This window comes from Phalacrocorax carbo, chromosome 3 (genome assembly GCF_963921805.1).
Source record: "Phalacrocorax carbo chromosome 3, bPhaCar2.1, whole genome shotgun sequence".
NCBI lineage: Eukaryota > Metazoa > Chordata > Aves > Suliformes > Phalacrocoracidae > Phalacrocorax > Phalacrocorax carbo.
In genome coordinates this window covers 112943120-112958980 of record NC_087515.1, presented here as the reverse complement: position 1 = coordinate 112958980, position 15861 = coordinate 112943120, and the positions used below count along the sequence as shown (strand labels likewise).

Genomic DNA, 15861 nt, shown 5'->3' with positions numbered 1-15861 from the left:
AGAGACAAGTGCATCAATCTATTATTTTCAGAGCTGCTAGCAAAAAGCTTAAGGAAGAGACTGTTCCAAAAAGTCATTTGTAAAGGTCCTCCTCATATAAAGGGCTTCATTGATGGACTGGAGAAACCAAGGTGACTATTTTTTTTTTTCCCCAGACCATATTTTGACCTATCTGGCAAGGGTAAAACTCCCTCCCGACAGTCACACATCATCCACCCCTGCCTCCCCCATGGGCACTGCAGCTCTGCCACGTTCTGCAGCGTCTACAGACCTGCCTTAGCTTGCACTAAAACCGTTGCAGACACCTTTATTTTTCGTTTGCTTTCTGAAGTGATTTTAACTGCATTCCTTTGCTTCGAGTCATAGACATAATATACTAAGTAGATTTCTTTCTACATGATGGAGAAGTCTCAAGTGTTGCGGGCACTTTTCTTCCTTCAGTGGCCACTATTTTACCCTGCCCTGTTCTAGCCTCCATTTGTTCCCCTTTGGCTGATACAATCCTCGATCAATCTCAATGCTGATTACTGATAAGACCCTCCCACACCTCCAAGGTTCAGCTTTCATAACTGCATTAAGACAAATCAATACTGTTATTAACATTGCTACATTTGTGGATGGTGTGACCTGCCTGCAAACACCACACACGGCAGTGGATATAACCCCCAGCACCACATGAAGTCTCTGCTCTCCTTTATTTGCAATTTCTTTCTCAACTAGATTCTGCTATTTTATAAAACCTATTTTTTTCTTGCAAATGGCAACTGGTGAAGGCTTGTAGAACATCCTATTTTGCAGTCCCCTTTACATGTGGGTAGGAATAGTCCGTGGACAGCCAAGAAACTAACTGTCCTGCCACTTGCTATGCAGTTGGACTAGATGATCGTTGTAGGTCCATTCCAGCAGAACTATTTTATTCTCTTCTCATTTTCCCCCAGTCCCGTCCAGCCAGTCAGCTCACCACCCACTACTGCGCCTCACCTTTGGCTTTTGCATTTCTACACATGCTTGTGGAAGCATTCACACTGCATGTGTAGTTGTGCCAGCCCTCATGACAGCTGACAAACTGCTCTGGAGTGTGTCCACCCACTCCTTCCTCCATAGCACAATCTCTTCCCACTCACCTCTGGCCCCCTTTCTCCTCCTCACCTTTCACACCACTCCCATAGAGCAACCACACTCAGAGCCCACCCAGCAGATCTGAGAGATCCCAACTTGACATGTAATTCAACCCACAGTACAAGGGAACTCCCACAGGACTCTATCCTCCAGCTTTGTTTTCTTTAAGGCCCCTACATCCCAGAAGAGGAGTCAGTCAGTTCTCCCTGCCTGTCAAAGGATTGTCACTACCCAAGTTCATTTCCAACCTGCCTACGTCCCAAGGATCACTTAAACTGCTCAGCATGGCTCAGAGAGCCCAGACACCACCACAGGCCAGCGTAGGCTCATTTCCCTCAGCTCCTGGGCAGGTTTTCACAGAATCACAGGTTGGAAGGGACCGCAGGGATCATCTAGCCCAACCTTTCCAGGAAGAGCACAGTCTAGACAAGATGGCCCAGCACCCTGTCCAGCCGAATCTTGAAAGTGTCCAATGTGTCAGAGTCAACCACTTCCCTGGGGAGATTATTCCAATGGTGACTGTCCCCACTGTGAAAAATTTCCCTCTGGTGTCCAATCGGAATCTCCCCAAGAGCAACTTGTGTCCGTTCCCCCTTGTCCTCTCCATGTGACTCCTTGTAAAAAGGGAGTCTCTGTCTTCTTTGTAGCTACCCCTTAAGTACTGGTGCACGGTGATGAGATCCCCTCTAAGCCTCCTTTTCTCAAGGCTGAACAAACCCAGCTCTCCCAGCCTGTCCTCATATGGCAGCTTCCCAGTCCTCTGATCATCTTGGTGGCCTTTCTCTGGACCCCTTCCAGCCTGTCACATCCTTTTTGTACAGCGGGGACCAGAACTGTACACAGTACTCCAGGTGTGGCCTGACAAGCACTGAGCAGAGTGGGATAATGACTTCTTTCTCTCTGCTGGCGATGCCCTTTTTGATGCAACCCAGCATCCTGTTGGCCTTCTTGGCCGCAGCAGCACACTGTTCGCTCATGTTGAGCTTCCTGCCCACCAGGACCTTTCTAGAGAGCTGCTCTCCAGCCAGGTGGATCCCAGTCTGTGCTGCACTCCCAGATTATGTTTTGCCAGGTGCATGATCTTACACTTTTCCTTGTTGAACTTCATATGGTTCTTGCTGGCCCACTCCTCCAGCCTATCCAGATCTCCCTGCAGAGCAGCTGTCCCTTCTGGAGTGTCTACTTCCCCACTCAACTTGGTGCCATCAGCCAACTTCATCAGGCTACACTTGATGCCGGTATCCAGATCACTTATAAAGATGTTGAATTACATTGGGCCCAATATCAATCCCAGGGATTGAAGTAAGGCTGATGGGTCTATAGTTACCCGGATCCTCCCTCGAGCCCTTCTTGTAAATAGAGGTAACATTTGCCTTCCTCCAGTCCTCTGGGACATCCCCTGTTCTCCATGACTTCTCAAAGATTATGGAGAGCGGCCTTGTGATGATGTCAGCCAGCTCTCTCAACACCCTTGGGTGGGTGGCGTCAGGGCCCATTGATCTGTGGGGGTCAAGCTCCTGTAGTAATTCACATACTAACTCTTCCTTCACTGATGGTGGGTCGGTGTTTGGTTCAATTGGCAGTTTTGTTCCCAAAGCCTGGGACCCTACAGTGCTGGTAAAGACCGAGGTGAAGAAGGTGTTGAGGACCTCTGCCTTTTCTGCATCATTCGTGATTGATTCTCCTTTTCCATTTAACAATGGGCCTATGTTTTCCTTCTTTTTCTTCTTATGGTTGACATGTCTGAAGAACCCTTTCTTGTTATTTTTTATGTCTACAGCCAGTTTAAATTCAAATTGGGCTTTTGCTTTTCTGACTGCGTCTCTGCACTCCCTGGCTATGCCCTTGTAGCTCTCGGTGGACAATCCTCCACTTCTCCATTTCTGGTGTGCTTCCCTTTTGGATTTGAGTAGACCCAGGAGGTCACAGTTGAGCCATGGGGGCCTCTTGTTCCGCTTACTTCCTTTTCCTTTGTGGGGGATAAACTGGTTTTGTGCTTCCAATAGAGAGTTCTTGAAGAATTCCCAGCTCTCACTAGCTCCTTTGTATTCCATGGAAGCCTCCCATCGAATCCCTCCCAGCTGAGCCCTTAGTGCACTGAAGTTTGCTCTTCTAAAATCCAGAACCCTTGTCTTAGAGCTGACCTTCAGCACACTCAGCAGGATCCCAAACTCCACAATATTGTGGTCACTGCAGCCAAGGCTATCACTAACCGAGATATTACAAAGCAGGCTTTCTTGGTGTGTGAATAGCAAGTCCAGCAGCACCTCCTTCCTGGTTGGCACATCTATCATTTGTATCAAGAAACAGTCCTCTATACATTCCAGGAACTTGGTAGATGACATGCAAGCTGCCGTATTGTTCTTCCAGGAGATGTCCGGGTAGTTGAAATCACCCATCAGGACCAGGTTCTGTTGGCCAGAAGCTTGCTTTAGTGCCCCAAATATCACTTCGTCGGCTTCATCACCATGGTTAGGAGGTCGACAGCAGATGCCCACTGTGAGGTCCTGCTTGGATATGACCCCTTTGACTTTAACCCAGAGACATTCGATAGAGCAGTCGCAATCACCATAGTTGACTTCGATACATTCAAGGTGTTCCTTGATGTAGAGTGCAACTTCTACCCTGCCTGTCTTTACGAAAGAGCTTATAACCGTCCATTGCAATGCCCCAGTCGTTTAAGGCATCCCACCATGTTTCAGTTACTCAGTTTTCTAGCCCATACTGAGCTCCAGGGTGCTACAACTAGAGATTTAGATGCTGACTGATGTAAAAGCTAATTCAAGCATTCTCCTCAATACCCAGCTATGGCTGCGGTGCAGATACACCTCAGGTTGTGTGTCCCCTGAGGGGCTGGTACTGCTGAGAGAGATTTCTGTGGTGTCAACAGAATAAATTGCTGCCTCTCCTTCTCTGCCTTGGACATTTGACTTAAGCAACGTGCTTGCAACACCCCCAGTGCAGGTCCAACCACTGCAATGGGCACGCATGGAAACCCTGCAGCCTCCCCAGGAACATCTCAGGACGCATACGGTTAAGTCAGAGATTGAACAGCGCTCCCTCAAGCCCCAGGCCATCAGCCAAGCCACAAGTGCATCAGTTCTGGTAGCAGACAGGAGATAAGCCCGATACCTGCTTCCAGCTGTCACCACAACCACAACAGTGAACATCAACTTGAATGCATCAAACTGGGTATATGCACAGAGATGGTCACACAGCCCAGAAACTCTCAGTGAAAGTTGCTGGCAGTCACCATAGCAAAACACCAGTTCTCACAGGGAAGACTGTAACCAGGCAGCTGCCAGGGCTTGAAGGAACCACCAAGCACAGACAGTATCAGGAAACAGCAACAAAGAAGAGTTCAAAACATTCCTTGGAGGCCATGTTTGATTATTTGAAGCACGTCCTGGACCTATTGACTGACAGACTGAACAGTGTCCCAGCTACTCTGATATCTCACGCTGTAAAGCAGCCTGCATTTTCAGAAGGTGTCCAGCTCCTGCCAGCTCTCTGCCTTCAGGCTTTCCCCCTCTGCAGTTTATTTGGACAACTTTCCTACACAAATTTATGCAACCTGAAGCATGTTGCAGCATCACCAGTACCTACACCTGCTCACAAAGCCACCCTGACACTGCTTGATGAATTTAACCTATAACAGTGAGGTGAAACACAAAGCAAGGTCTACCTCTCAGCAGAGAAGAGAAAACAAAGAATGGTGGATTTGTACCATTGGGAAAAAAAAAACCAAACCAAAACCCACACAAAACAGGGAGAGTGGGGCTGCTGGGTGTGGTGTTGTAATCCCTGCCCCAGCAGAAAGTTGTTTTCCCTTAGCTCCCCTTGGCACTCAGGTCTATCAGGTAAGTCAACAAGCCCTGAGAGCACAACAAGACATTTACCTGGGTGCTTAAATGTAAACTCTCTGAGTAAGAGACTTATGTCTCTGTCTGGAAGACCGTTTGTGACTTGTGCTCCTACCCAAGCAGAAACATCACCTTAGCCATGACACGTCCGCATTGGGCTCACAGGAGTCACAGAAATCCTGTCAAATGAAAACATCTATCCCCTCAATTTTTACTGTGGGATTTTAGGAAACACTCCATGCTGCCCCACACATCTCCACTGCACATCTGCCATGCTGGAGCTTTCTTTACAGCATAGATACATTTGGAGTGCAATCCAAAAAGCTTGGACCAAAATCAGTAGAAGAGTAGGTCTACAGAGAGTAACTGTTGTTTCACATCTCCAAAACCCCCACTCTTGAGCATCCCCGAAGGTTTATTTATTGAACACAGCTGCAATGTAGTGGTTAAACCATTGACTGAAGAACAGCCTGAAGCGTGCAGTACAAGAATCTTATCTGTGACTGACGCTGTCGTAACACAAACAGTTACCCCTGCCAGATTCAGGGGAACAACAAGGCAACCAAAGGAAACCAAAAGAAGCCCGTACAAAGGAGAAACCTACACGCCAGCAAGACCTATCATGAAATATATAATGGGCTACACTGCCAGATTCGTCTCAGATGCAATTCCCCTGGCTTTGGATGAGTTTTTCTCACTTCAACCTAAAGCTGCAGATTGCATTTCTGCCTTATATGTCAGTTTTGACTCCAGTCCCTCCTGCTAATGGACCCTCTCACAAGTTGGGAGATAACCTTTGGCCACTGAGGATGACCCACTTCAGAGGGGTGAGGAAGCTGTACAAACATCCTCTGCCCAATTTAATGAGTGATTACTATTTGCAGTCCTTTACACAGAGCTTTACACAGGCAAAACTTGTGGCTTATTAAACACACCCCAGACTTGGGTTCCACAAAAGCAACAAAAAAGGAAACCACAACAGGGTAGGGAAGGTTTACAAATTCAAGGGTAAGCAAAGGCTTTTTCAGGACAGCACTAGCGCTAAGACTAGAAGCCACATTGGGTAAGTTGATGTTATCACAGAATCAATTGCCAGAGTAAGTTGTATAAGCTCGTGTACTGCACTAAGCTCCCCTAAAAGCTGCATGCGCATGAAAGGAGGAAAGGAAAGTATGGAAATTCAAACACTCTGCTATGACTAAATGTGTTACATCTAATTTAAAGTGTCAGAACAAGATTAATTAATTTTACTTAACTATTTTCCCCTTACTGAATTGCAGCGTTGGTTTCGTTGTTTTTTCCCCAGAAAGACTACAGACAAATGCCACGTACTGCCTGGTCTGACTTGCACAGAAGTGATCAGCCTACAGTTAAAAAGGATGCAGGCAGTTGGGGACAGAACAGTGCCAGTTATTTACTCTATTTCCTCTTTTAAACTTTTTCCCAATACAATTAACTAAATTATGCCATTACACATTCATTGTCCAGGAAGTTTCTCTCTTCCCCATTTCAGCCTCCTTTTCAGTTGCATTCCCCTGCTTCACAGGATGCTCTAAACTAAACATTACATTCAAGTTACACAATGAAGATTTGGAAGGAATGGAGTGAATAAGAAAGGTCATGGGAAGGGAGGTATCTGCTAAAATTAGATTTGCTAAGCAGCTACACAGGACATAGTGTCAACTGCCTTTTATTGAAGGAGATTGCAAATTTGTATCAGCTAAGATACCAGGTGGAAGGACAGAACAGAGCAGTAGTTTAAAGAGTTCAAAAACTTTCCAAGGGTTGAATGAAGCCTGAATTTATTCAAAAACAAAATTACAGTGATAAATACTGTTATGGCACAGACAAGGTACCTCATATAACCTTAACCCTCTCTCCATATTGGGGCTCTTCTACGCTACATAAAACCACACTCCAGCTACAGAATGTGCAGCTGTGTTTAAATTGAGTTTATCACAAACTAGTGCCCCTGGGCAGATCATTTATTCATTTAAAAAAAAATTTACACATGCTCAGCCTTATAATTATATGGGGGAAACCACCTTGAAAGCAAAGCAAAAACCAGATGCGCCGGTGTCTTGTTAACCTCCAGAGAGGTGGAAAAGCAACATTAAGAGCAAAACTTCCTGCACACATTGATCATGGCTTGAGAGGCTGTAAAATATCAACCTCAGGTGACAAAGATTTTTCCAGGCTGATGTGTCTTTCCTGCTCTGGCAGGACAGGCTGCTGCTTCCACGCAGGCAGCCCTCCCGCAGCCCACAGCTTACCCTGGCACAGGCTGTCCCAGCACAACCAGGGGACATGGAGATGGGGTTCCGCCAGCAGCAGGGCCGTCCGAAACACAGCTGGGTGAGCCCTTCCCTGGGAGCCGACGAGACACTTGGGTGACAGCACTAGAAGTCCCCTCCTCTTTCTACTTGGTGGGAACGAGGTACCTGAAGAAGACTGATGGGTGACCACCTTGAAGTCTGTGCTTTGGGATCTGTCACCATTGATACTCTGGTTAGGGATTTTTCCCTCTCCTTCCACTGCTGACTGACATTAAGAAATGCTGCAGCCAAGCTTAGGTTTAAATGGAGGCTGATAACAGGAAGCAAGAGCCTGCCATCTCCGTGGCTTGACGTGGACAGCAGGGCGAGCTGGGAGAGGAGAGGAGACAAGTGGTGGCAAACAGGCACCCTGCAAATGCCACGTCACGCCAGCCGCGGGCGTGGACCAGAGCTGCAGAACCCAGCACGGAGATGTCACAAACACAGCCACAGACAGAGGCGGCAGCAGTGGCTGGCCCTGAGGAGCAAAGCCTGCGGCACTGCTCTGCCCCAACACCTGCATGTCTTCCCCAGGTCAGAGTCCGCCCAAACAGCAGGCGAGAGACAGCGAGTGTGCTTGCACGGAAAGCAGGAGGCATGATGCCATACCGCTCGTGATATTTAAAAGCCACTGAGAGTTTGTCTGTCCATCTAATGACTATTATACCAGGAGGCATCCTTGTTACAAGCCCCTGAACAGGCATTAATATTCAATAGCCAGCCTGGCCTTTTGCACATGTACAGCTCAAGAATATTAAAACCTTTCCCAAAATGGTTTTGCAGTGCTTTCCTAAAACCAAGCAATGCAGACAACTTTTGTTAGAAACATGTCTCCCTGCCAAGCATAAAAAGCCAGCAGGGCCAGGGAACGAGGCACACAAGGCCCCCAGCACTCCAGACAGGGTCACCAAGCGTCTGAAAACACAGCTCAGCACCAAGAAGCAGCTAACTCAAAATCTCCCAACACAAATGGAACTAGTGAACACCTGGCTGTGAAGCTCCAGTCCCCAGAAGACAATGGCTAAGCCAACTGCTGAGGAAGGAGATCCTTGAACATGTCCTGCAACAAGCCAGAGCTCTGGAAGCAGCAAACAAGAACATCTTCACTTCCAGATCATGCCTTCTGAACTATGCCCATAAAAGTGAGCATTCACTAAATTCACTTGTTTCTGGTGCTATCAGTTCGTAACAGCTCACTTCACTTAAGGCACAGGAGTTCTGGAAAGCTGCAGCACACACCTTGCAAACAGCCTGCTGACAATCCCCATTGGGGGTGATGAAAGGCACAGGCAAACACCAAGAGATCTGGGAGAAATCACAGTCGGTGCGGCTGAGGAGCTCAGACCTAGCAAAACATGCATACAGCAAGTCATTTTGTCAGAAGAGAGACCTCCTCCTGTGGCAGCCACAGTACCTGCCTTGTTTCTCCGCTGTGGAGGATCCAGCGGTACCTCGGCAGGTGCTGGCGATGGGATTTTCTTCTGCAGAGACTCCTCTCCTCCTTCCAGTCAAGCAGGGAGATGTTACTGCAGTCAGAGATTCCTCCTCCTGCAACTGCAGGCTGCTTGGAGGGTCCAGCCACAGCTGTTCACAATCTCAGGATGATGAAGGCAGGCTCTCTGCTCCTTCGCAAAGTGCCACCAGGGTGAGGGGGTTTTGCACGGGAACAACCCTGGCTGGGCCAGTCTGCCTGCAGGTTCACAGGATCCTTAAGGAGATGGGAGAGGAGGACTAGAGGGTGAATTACAAATGAAGGATGTTCTTCCCTCACTTTGTGTAACTCCTGAGAAAAACACAGTTCTTAGAGATTTAGGGCCAGTTTTAGGAATGAGATCCATTTTAAGAAGCATGACACAAGCAGAACAGAAAGTTGTGGCTGGAGTCTACAGAGCTCATTCTCATTTACTTTCACATCATTACCACAGCTCCAATTACCCTCAGCTGGAATGAAATCCAATTTCCATTACAAAAAAAAAAAAAAAAGAAAAGAAATCTTCTGATACATCTTGTGACAACCCCAGAAGGGCCCCTGACCAGCCCAGGCAGAGCTGCTGCTCCTGGGACTAGCCTGGCACAGAGGAGTGCAGCACCCCCAGGCACACACTGTGCTCCCCAGGGGAACAGGCACACGTGCAGTGACCAAATTCCTGTCCTGACAGCCTGAGAAGGGGCCACAGCCTACACAGAGTACAACACCCAGCAACCCCTCCACTCCTCCCCCCCGGGCCAATGAGTTACCAACAGCAAGGGAGCTAACTGAAGGGAAAAGGTCTCCTACAACTGATTTCAGTGGTTTTGCTCCTCATCAAACCTAAGCCAAGGACAATCATTTGCCATGAGATTTGGGGGAATCAGGCTCCTTACACCAAGGACAGGCAGGCTTCATTGCACAAAGCCAGGCACATGCTCATTGTCATTTAAATAGTTCTGGCCTTCAGAGACTGGTCACTAAAAGGTGGTTGTCAAGTACCTGCATTTCCAACCCCCGTTTTATTTTAAGTTCCTCCTTTAATAAACTCCTACCCAGAGGAGTATCTGTTTTCTGGAAAGTCCCCCAGAATCCCTCTGAAGCAAAACTGACATACAGGAGCTCAAGAGCAATAAAACCCAGCCCAACAAAAATCAAAGTGGTGTCTAATCACAGAGGGCATTTTATGCTGAGTCCACTTTCTTCTCCCCTCTCCTCTGACAGCAACTCCAGCTGTCTCAGTACAAGAGCTTTAGAAGGACAGACACCAGGGAGAGGAGATGGAAGAAAGGTGACATGAGTATTGACTGTCGAGAAGAAAAGCGCATTGGAAACTGGAAGGAACAGCAGAAGTCCTGGCTTGCTCATATATGGTGCTCTGACCACACTGTGGAGGTGACTACAGAAGGCAGCTGCCTGCGATGCCCACCAGCCAGGCAGCTCCTGCCAAGCCTGCTTTCCAAGCTGCTGTCTTCCCTTCAGCTCTGGTGAGGGGGATACAGGGTTTTGAGCATCTTCTAACATATTTAACAGATGTTGCTTCTAGGCCCTTTCCTAAGCACCACAAAGTACACTTGCTTTCTTTTGAACACACATGTCATAATTAAAGACATTGCTAACGGTTATGCATCCACGACCTCCTCCCTTGTAACTCCCACTCCCCTCATCAACCAGCCCCAAATCGTCCTCAGAAGGAAAGTCTGCTTCTCCCCAGATAAGCTTTAAGAAAGACAAAGCACTGCCTTTTGAGAAACACCATTTACCTGCTAAAAAACATAAGCTTTGCTAAAGAGAAAAAGGAAAGGATGCCCCACAAACGCTAACTGGCTTTGACGGCAGCTATCTGCAGCATGACCAAAAGCAGCAAGGTTTCTCCCCTAGCACCATGGGTGAGCTGCCGAGAGCAGAGTACCCTGCGCACAATGCCCTTGGGGAGAGGGGAACAAACCCACAAACTGAAAAAAAAAACCTGCTACCTCCGAGCAAGGAAAAGCATCCCTTCTGCACAGACATGCTAGCCTGTGAGGAGCAGAGGTGAATGAGACGCACTGCGAGGAAGGCTTGCAGCACGCCCACGCCCTGGCTCCCGGCCCCAAAGGCATTTCTTTCCCTCCCTCCTCCCACCACCACCACCCCCGCCTATTCTAAAATGACTTTGCATGAGCCATGTGCCAACTTTCAAGCATCAGCAAGATGTATTTTCTTATCCCATGCCCAAGTTATACCATCCATCACGTTTGTATTTTCAAGAAATCACAAGAATTTGGTGTTTGCAGACCAGAACACACACACGTGCGCGCTCCCTGGGCATTCATAAGAAACGCTTCTTGCGATTCCACTGGCGGGAAGCACGTTCCCGATGCTGGCATGCTGCACGGTTGGGGAATCAAAAACCCGTTTGCCACTCTGACTAGCCCACCAGTTAATTCATTACGATAAACCCATTGTCCAAAACAAAAACATAATCCAATTGCTAAACCAGCTGCCCAGGTTTAGCTGTTGCTCTTGGCAAGCATGTTAGGATCTCAGTGCGCCTTGTTTCCAGCAAGCCTCTCTGTGGGTGTGAGCCATGCCTTCTACCTTTGAAGTGTCCAGGTGTCCCTGTCACCCAAATCCAGTGTTTTCAACCCAAGTAGATATTTAAAGGGATGCCATCAGCTCAGAACACCTCTCTGAACACATTAAGATTACAGCAACTGAAATACTCGCAAGCATGCTTTTTTTCCCAGTTGTTAAACATGCATTTATCCAGCTGCACCCCGTTCCATTTAGGCAGCCTGATTTCCCCTGAAAAGAGAGGGCACAAAAAGAAAGTAAGGCTAATATATATCTGCAGAAGTCACCAAAAAAACCCCAAACTGGCAGAGGGTGTCAAAGGCTGCTGCATGAACTGTATGTAACTATACATCTAAGTTTTGTTGCTGAAAACACGCGGCATGCAAGGGAAGGGAAAAGCTGACCAGGCTGCAGCTGGCATCTTTTGCACGGAATGCTGCTGGCATGGGTTTCCACAGGATCTCAACTAACACAGATCACCAGGGAGAGTTCCTTAAACTACTTGCTGCTTTATTTGACTTTAAAAAGATATACACCTACAGGACAAGCAACACTGAAATACTCAGAGTACCATTGCCATCTCTTCCAGCCTGGTTACTCACAGGTATAATTCACACAGTGGGTTTGTAGATAAGCAACATTTCTTAATAATAATAAAGGTATATTTCATGCAGTGCAATCCCAAAGAACTGCAGCATTTCTTAGATTACAAGATGGATCCAGCCCCCGCCAGCTCCTGCCTTCTAATTCCAGTGCAATCAGCGCAGGAGAATGCATAATTCATCCTGCAGTCAGTCCTACAGGTCTCCCAGTCATTAAGCAATGTAACATTGAACTTCCAGAAAGGTCACATTTCCAGGAGGTTCAGCTGAAGGATATTTTCTCCCATCCATTGAAAGCCTCAGGGAGGTAAGGTAAGGAGCTCCTTCATGGACTATTTGTCCCCACTGCTTAAGGATTCACAATGACTGTGCTATGAGAGCGTGACAATAGGCAGAAGACATTATCTGGGGAAGTCAAGAAATGCAGAAATCGACGGGTTAATTAGCAGGTTAGCAAAACACAACCCACCCATGAAAACTTTTATACAGCACAAGGCTGATGAAGTGAAGATAGTTGTTTGCATTTGTTATACTCTCAGGATGGTAGAGGATTATTGGAACAATGGAAATTTCAGGCATTGTTTTAAAACACTTTCTGCTCATTAAAGCTAAAACCCACCAATTTAGCAAGAGCAAATCCTTCCACAATCCATGGGTAGGGTCCCACACAACACAGTAATACAGTCAACATGAGCTAAAATGAAATCACTTTGTGCCAAAAGAAATTTAACTTCAGTCCGAGTTAAGCTCCATGAAGATACTGAAGTTGGACACAAACTATTTTCTAATACAGACGACCAACAAAGAAACTGATCCCACATACAGACATTATGGGAAGCATGTTTGAAAAAAAAAAAAAAAAACCCAAACCAAACTGTTTTTCTTTCATTCACTAGAAAACATATTGCATTTGTTACTGGATCTGACCTAGAAGTCACGCTTGAAGGAAAGACCCACAGCTCTTTGGAAAAGTGCAAGATTCTCCTCCCATGAGTATCAGTGCATCTTGCATACACAGACAGCACCACCTCATTCCTAACAGCCTCACATCACTGAAAGCAAGGAAAAAAACCCCAGCAATATAGGATTTTAATTCAGATTGCCCCCTTGGTCTACCAGCATTCCTGTCTTACTCATGTCAAAGTAATTAACGCGCAAAAGAATATTGTCTTGAAAAAAAATAAAATCATGTTGCATGAGTATTTTCAATTGCAACCACTTCTAATCACAGATCACATGCTTTTGGTCTTTCGCTTTTTTTTTTTTTTTGCAGAGTCATAATCCATGTTTAATGTTGCTTAGGCTACAAAGTAATCTCTTATCATCAGCTCCCTACTGGCCCGTGTTATGGCCGTGCCTGTGAGCTGGGGTAGGAGAACCAGGTACCATGGTGCCAGCTGTGACACAGACTGAGCAAAGCATCGCCAGCACCTCCACAGTGACAGCCTCATTCCGGAGCTCAGAAGGTTTGTCTACACTCACACAGCATCCAGCTGTAAGGGCAAACCCTGCTCCTGCAGCTGGCAGGACTCTTCTCATCACTGCAATTCCCTGAACGGACTCAGCTGTGCCAAAAAAAAAACACCCAACACTTTTTTGCCAGCATAGCTGACTCCTCAGCAGAGCTGCTGCCAGCGTTGCGACAGCCACTCTATAGCGGCAAACGCGTTTTTTCCCCTCCCAGTTTCCTACACTTCCAACTCTACACAGAGGAAACCCTAAATTTAAGGCAAGAAACAAAGAAAAGCATAAAATAGGTGTCAGGAATAGGCGACACGTGCCCTGCTGGCTGGCCAGCATCTCCCCGCCTAACCTAAGGGAAGAAGTGGGGAGATTATCTGCTTTTCTGAGCCTTACCACACCAGATGAAATCAAACAAACGCAGTTGTAAGATCCTTTTGCCTGAATCAAAGGGCTCCCGATCGATGCTCCCGAGAAGAGCGGAGACACTGGAAGCGAGGTGGATATTCGGCCCCGGAGCAGGCAGGGCCCCGCGCGGGCTCCTCTCCGGCTCGGCTCCCCGGCCGCCGCAGGAAGCGCCCAGTGACGCCGGTGGGACCCCACGCAGGACAGCCTTATCACGCCACCGGGCTGCTAAAACAGCCCTGTGGTCTCTCCTCAAGTTTCAGCTCAGGCAAGAAAAGCTTTTGAATGCAAAACCATGACAAATGGCTCCTACTGGGAAAACTGCAGAATATTTTGGGGAAGGAGTAATTGATTCCTCCTTTCTTTCCCCCGCAGAAAAAAAATTTGATCTCCCTACCAGATTTTCATTTGTCAATGGGATTACACGATAACGCTCAGTTCCAGTGCTATAAGTACTGTATATTGCACACCTATAACTATACCTGTGAAAAAACTCAGGATTTTGTCATAAAGGTATAAATTACCAAGCTGCAAGCAGGAGCCACAGACCTACTGAACACCCTGCTGGTTTTTGCGGTAAACGTTTCATTCCAGATGATGCATTACACGACCTTTTCCCAAATCGAGCAGAAACTTATTTGCATAAAAACTCACTTATAAACACACTTGCCCTGTTTTAGTCCCTATTTCTTGCGATTCTCTGCACTCCGGCAGCTACCGCGCACCAGAGCCCTGCGCTCCAGCAGGTCCCCGGCAGCTCGATGCAAAGCAAGGCTGGCAGATGCCTTTGCTGCCGCGACCCACGGGAGCAGGGTGTCCCCCCTCGCCCCGGGTTCAGGGGACGGGGTGACCTCGGCCGCAGCCGTCCGGCCTCCAGCGCGGCCGCAGACATCTCCCAGCGGAGAAGGCAGCCAAAAAAGCCTACTCACCAGAGGCAAACGCCAGCATTTTTGAGAGGCTGTTTGGGAAGGTGGCAAATAGGAAGTCTGGATCTGAAGGAGTTGACTCAAAGCGCCCTGCAACATTCATGCGGCGGGAACTTCGCCGGGTAAACCATTAACCACCATAAAGCAGAGCTGCGTAACTCCCTTTATCGCCAGGCGAGACGCGCACACACCCCGAGTACACACGCGGGCTGCGTGTGTGTATATACACACACACCGAGAGCAGCAGGCACAAGCACGCACACCTGTGTGCGTTCAAGGGCAGGGGAAGCGCCGGCACCCCGCGCTGCGCGGGGCGAGGCGGGGGCTGCCACCGCAGCCCGGCGGCGGGGCCGGGGGGTCCGCTCCGCGCCCGCAATCCACCCGGGATCTTTCCAACCCTCCCTCACCAAAAACACCCACCCCACCCCCCCAAAAAAGCCGGAAAGCCCCTCACACACCCCACCCCCCAACTCCGCTGCCCCACAGTGCCCGCAGCAGCAGGCAGCAGCGCGGCTCTCCCGCGGCCCCGCCGAAGTTTCCGCGCCGCTCCGCGGGCGGCGGCGCGGCAGCCCCAGCCCCTTACCCGGCTGGCGGAGCGGGGTCCCGCGGCGGCCCGGGAAGCGGCGGCGGGGGCGCGGCGGCTTCCTGGGAGCTACAACTCCGCGGCGGCGCCCGGGCGAGCCCCGCGCCTGCGGAGCGGCGGCGGCGAGCGGGGAGGAAAAGAGGAAATGAGCGGGAGGCGCATTGGAGGGAGGGGGAGGAAGGAGTCGTCGCCGAGGGACCGGGGAGAGCGAGGGACGGGGCTCCACTTCCCCGGCGGGGCAGCGGGCGCGGCGGGGCGGGGGGCGGAGCGGAGCGCACCGCGCCGCTGCTCCGCGGCCGCCCCGCGGGGTGCGCAGCGCCGAGCCCCGCGCAGGGCCGGCCCCGCCGCCGGCGCTCCCGCCCAGCGGCCCACTTGGTATCGCCCGGGCCGCCGCCGCCGGCGGGCAGGAAGTGCGGGGCCGGCGGGGCAGCGCGGAGAGGCGGCCCCGGGGGGCTGCGCGCCCGCGGCGGGGGGCGGCCGCCCCGCCGGCCCCGGCCGCCGGCTGCGCGGGCCTGGCCGTGGCCGTGGGGAGTGGGACGGACAAAAGTTTGGATTTTTCGGGT

At 49.4% G+C, this 15861-nt stretch overlaps 1 protein-coding gene across 3 annotated transcripts in view; it reads right to left on the bottom strand.

Annotated features, from left to right (window-relative positions):
* Nucleotides 1–15644, bottom strand: part of HPCAL1 (hippocalcin like 1) — a 69615-nt gene extending 53971 nt beyond the window's left edge. Inside the window, exon 1 of one of the 3 annotated variants that reach the window (XM_064448033.1) lies at nt 15299–15644. The gene's annotated coding sequence lies outside the window, so the exon portion shown is untranslated. Of the gene's footprint in view, nt 1–14718; nt 14821–15298 lie in introns of those variants that run through there. The other 2 variants (XM_064448029.1, XM_064448030.1) reach the window with 2 other exon arrangements.
* Nucleotides 15645–15861: the final 217 nt, after the last annotated feature.